Genomic DNA, 5,000 nt, shown 5'->3' on the forward strand with positions numbered 1-5,000 from the left:
ACCAACAGCGTGGGACACAAATCCAACTACGAGCTTTTTAACCGCAACAACTTTAATATACGCTATTGGAGCTGGAATTACCGCGGCTGCTGGCACCAGACTTGCCCTCCAATAGATACTCGTTAAAGGATTTAAAGTGTACTCATTCCGATTACGGGGCCTCGGATGAGTCCCGTATCGTTATTTTTCGTCACTACCTCCCCGTGCCGGGAGTGGGTAATTTGCGCGCCTGCTGCCTTCCTTGGATGTGGTAGCCGTTTCTCAGGCTCCCTCTCCGGAATCGAACCCTGATTCCCCGTTACCCGTTACAACCATGGTAGGCGCAGAACCTACCATCGACAGTTGATAAGGCAGACATTTGAAAGATGCGTCGCCGGTACGAGGACCGTGCGATCAGCCCAAAGTTATTCAGAGTCACCAAGGCAAACGGACCGGACGAGCCGACCGATTGGTTTTGATCTAATAAAAGCGTCCCTTCCATCTCTGGTCGGGACTCTGTTTGCATGTATTAGCTCTAGAATTACCACAGTTATCCAAGTAACGTGGGTACGATCTAAGGAACCATAACTGATTTAATGAGCCATTCGCGGTTTCACCTTAATGCGGCTTGTACTGAGACATGCATGGCTTAATCTTTGAGACAAGCATATGACTACTGGCAGGATCAACCAGGGAGCTGCGTCAACTAGAGCTGAGCAGCCGGCCGCCCGGGAGTGTGTCCCGGGGGCCCGCGCGAACACGCAAGCGTCCGCTCAATTATTCTGCAAACAGGAGGAGGCTGAGCTCCCCTGCACAATACACCTCGAAACCCTCTCAGGTCCCGGCGGCGCGCAGCGCCGTCCTAAGTACTTGGTCGGGTTCGAGAGAGGCGCAATCGCCCGGAGTTTGGCGAGTAGACGCTTTAGGTGCGACCACCCGTGCTCCCAACTGAGCTTGCCGCTGCCGACAGAGGCCCGGGAGCGTGCTGTCGTGGCATTGCCGGCGGGAGACAACACGCGCCACCTACGGTGACCGGCAGCTCCAACGCCAGCGCCACAGAAGGACAAAAGCCCCACTTGGGTGCCGAAGCGAACTCTCCCAGCACAGCGCACGCGCCAACACGTCCGCACAGCTGCGATACAAACCACCTGCGAGAACCGCAGAGGCGACCGAGCAGCAGACGGCGTCGCGGCGCCGAGCGCCGGGCGGCGGCGCATCCTCAGCGCACACAGTCCTCAATCGGACCAGCACACTGCAGATGTCCACCGCGCTTCGCACCGGGCCCGCGAGGACCTACTTTGGCCGCACGGCGCCGCGTGCAGGGTGCGCCGGCGCGCAGCTGCGCCGCCTGCCGCCTCCGTCGGCCGGCGCGCCTGCCACTGGCCGCCCCCACCAGCCGGCTGTAGCGCGTGCGCCCACGCACCGCGCGGCCAGCACGCCGGGAGGCCCCCCCTCACCGGCCGGGGACGGTCCCACCCAGCCACCGCCGCGTATCGCTTCACACCCAGATGCCATTCACGTTCGTGGGCATGGTGGGTATCGCTGGAACAACCGGTTGGTAGCTCAACCGATCGTCGCCATCACTGATTCACCTCTAGCGAGAACAACCGCACCACAACGGTTTACCAGTTGTTCATTTGCATAACGTCACCAGCAAACGTAGGCGTCCATCGCCATTTGCAAATTCAACGATTGTTGCATGCCTGTGTCAGGTGTCACGACACACTATGTCTGCCCACATACACGCAACAACATGTGCACGCTTCGCGAACACGTGGAAGGTGGCCCCCGTACGTATGCGATGTCCATTGCGCGAACGACTGTCAACCGGCCTCTGTCGCATGTCGCAGATGTGGAACGCAGTGCACCATGCTATCACGGTGTGTGAGAAGAGACGACTACGTCTGACAACACGCGCCACTACATCAACAGACGGCTCATGCTGATCGCCATCCAGGGCATACCACACTGCAATCCAGCTCTTATAGGGAGACGACACGTAGCTGAGTGCACAACATTTGGACCGCATGGTTCGCCGTTGTTGGCGCAGTCGTTGTACGGTCACATGTACCACGATGTATCATTCAGTACATGAGGACCAATGTGCAGTACAGTGTGTGATTTGGACGTACAACATCAGCGGACAGTTGACACAGGCCGTACCACAGCGTAGGCTAAGTGCTTCGCACATGCGAATGCCAATGAACAACTGCAAATGCCAATGAACAACTGCAAAGGGCATTGAGCATGTACGTCCTGCTGCCATCCACATTACAGTGTATAGCTGCAAGGTGTTTAACATGAAGCGATACACTGGGGACCGGGCAGTGCGAGTAGCAAACTATATTGCGGGGGTTGCAGTTAGGCAACACTACACTAATTTAACGCGTCGTATGACAATTACAGAGCAGGTTAAGGCCCAACGTGTGTTGGGTTAAGGCCCAACGTGTGTTGGGTTAAGGCCCAACGTGTGTTGGGTTAAGGCCCAACGTGTGTTGGGTTAAGGCCCAACGTGTGTTGGGTTAAGGCCCAACGTGTGTTGGGTTAAGGCCCAACGTGTGTTGGGTTAAGGCCCAACGTGTGTTGGGTTAAGGCCCAACGTGTGTTGGGTTAAGGCCCAACGTGTGTTGGGTTAAGGCCCAACGTGTGTTGGGTTACGTTAAGGGGCAATGTGGGTTACGTTAAGGGGCAATGTGGGTTACGTTAAGGGGCAATGTGGGTTACGTTACGGCGCAATATAGGTTACGTTACGGCGCAATATAGGTTACGTTAAGGCGCAATATCGGTTACGTTAAGGCGCAATACAGGTTACGTTAAGGCGCAATACAGGTTACGTTAAGGCGCAATACAGGTTACGTTAAGGCGCAATACAGGTTACGTTAAGGCGCAATACAGGTTACGTTAAGGCGCAATACAGGTTACGTTAAGGCGCAATACAGGTTACGTTAAGGCGCAATGCAGGTTACGTTAAGGCGCAATGCAGGTTACGTTAAGGCGCAATACAGGTTACGTTAAGGCGCAATACAGGTTACGTTAAGGCGCAATACAGGTTACGTTAAGGCGCAATACAGGTTACGTTAAGGCGCAATACAGGTTACGTTAAGGCGCAATACAGGTTACGTTAAGGCGCAATACAGGTTACGTTAAGGCGCAATACAGGTTACGTTAAGGCGCAATACAGGTTACGTTAAGGCGCAATACAGGTTACGTTAAGGCGCAATACAGGTTACGTTAAGGCGCAATACAGGTTACGTTAAGGCGCAATACAGGTTACGTTAAGGCGCAATACAGGTTACGTTAAGGCGCAATACAGGTTACGTTAAGGCGCAATACAGGTTACGTTAAGGCGCAATACAGGTTACGTTAAGGCGCAATACAGGTTACGTTAAGGCGCAATACAGGTTAGGTTAAGGCGCAATACAGGTTAGGTTAAGGCGCAATACAGGTTAGGTTAAGGTACGACATAGGTTAGGTTAAGGTACGACATAGGTTAGGTTAAGGTACGACATAGGTTAGGTTAAGGTACGACATAGGTTAGGTTAAGGTACGACATAGGTTAGGTTAAGGTACGACATAGGTTAGGTTAAGGTACGACATAGGTTAGGTTAAGGTACGACATAGGTTAGGTTAAGGTACGACATAGGTTAGGTTAAGGTACGACATAGGTTAGGTTAAGGTACGACATAGGTTAGGTTAAGGTACGACATAGGTTAGGTTAAGGTACGACATAGGTTAGGTTAAGGTACGACATAGGTTAGGTTAAGGTACGACATAGGTTAGGTTAAGGTACGACATAGGTTAGGTTAAGGTACGACATAGGTTAGGTTAAGGTACGACATAGGTTAGGTTAAGGTACGACATAGGTTAGGTTAAGGTACGACATAGGTTAGGTTAAGGTACGACATAGGTTAGGTTAAGGTACGACATAGGTTAGGTTAAGGTACGACATAGGTTAGGTTAAGGTACGACATAGGTTAGGTTAAGGTACGACATAGGTTAGGTTAAGGTACGACATAGGTTAGGTTAAGGTACGACATAGGTTAGGTTAAGGTACGACATAGGTTAGGTTAAGGTACGACATAGGTTAGGTTAAGGTACGACATAGGTTAGCTTAAGGTACGACATAGGTTAGGTTAAGGTACGACATAGGTTAGGTTAAGGTACGACATAGGTTAGGTTAAGGTACGACATAGGTTAGGTTACGGTACGACATAGGTTAGGTTACGGTACGACATAGGTTAGGTTACGGTACGACATAGGTTAGGTTACGGTACGACATAGGTTAGGTTACGGTACGACATAGGTTAGGTTACGGTACGACATAGGTTAGGTTACGGTACGACATAGGTTAGGTTACGGTACGACATAGGTTAGGTTACGGTACGATATAGGTTAGGTTACGGTACGATATAGGTTAGGTTAAGGTACACATTGTTGTAAGGAAAGGTTTAATGGGGGGCGGGGCGGGGCGGCCGGTTTGTTGATTGTGATTATAGTAAGTGGATGCCTGCGGCATCATCTGATTTGCCACGTCAGGATGCACCTTTGGCTCATGACAGGCGGCGCTCTCATTCCATGCTTGTGGCAGACCTGTGTCTTTCATTCCTGCCATTGTTTGTGTGCTGTGAGAGGAGGCAGTATTGTGATGTTGGGTGCACCCCTGTGTAGGACATGTGTGGGTGTTGGTGGCTTGGCTGAGCAATGGTGGTTGTCGGGTGGGTGGGATATTCTGTTTTCTGAGTGGACCTCCCAGTCTGGTTATGACAGTGTGGATTGTCTAATGTGGCGGAGAGGATGCACTGGGTGTTGTTCCATGCTGGTGCTTACATATTGTCTGTGTGCGTGTTACAGGCAGAGAGTAGTGCGTGATAAGGGTGTGTGGCTGACGTGTGGTTGTGATTGTGAGCAGAGTCTTTCAGCATGTATACGGACAGTTGTATACATTATCTGTATTCTGATGGCTCTATCTATTACTAATCAGCGCCGTGTATACGTTTAATCCGGTTCCAGTCGAAACTGTT

The 5,000-nt window shown here is 51.4% G+C and overlaps 1 non-coding gene across 1 annotated transcript in view; it reads right to left on the reverse strand.

Annotated features, from left to right (window-relative positions):
* Positions 1-675, reverse strand: part of LOC124573904 — a 1,910-nt gene extending 1,235 nt beyond the window's left edge. Inside the window, exon 1 of the ribosomal RNA XR_006972225.1 lies at positions 1-675. This exon is cut by the window's left edge and continues 1,235 nt beyond it. This is a non-coding gene — a ribosomal RNA (small subunit ribosomal RNA).
* Between the last annotated feature and the right edge of the window lie 4,325 nt (positions 676-5,000).

Source organism: Schistocerca americana, unplaced genomic scaffold (genome assembly GCF_021461395.2).
Source record: "Schistocerca americana isolate TAMUIC-IGC-003095 unplaced genomic scaffold, iqSchAmer2.1 HiC_scaffold_198, whole genome shotgun sequence".
Classification (NCBI taxonomy): domain Eukaryota; kingdom Metazoa; phylum Arthropoda; class Insecta; order Orthoptera; family Acrididae; genus Schistocerca; species Schistocerca americana.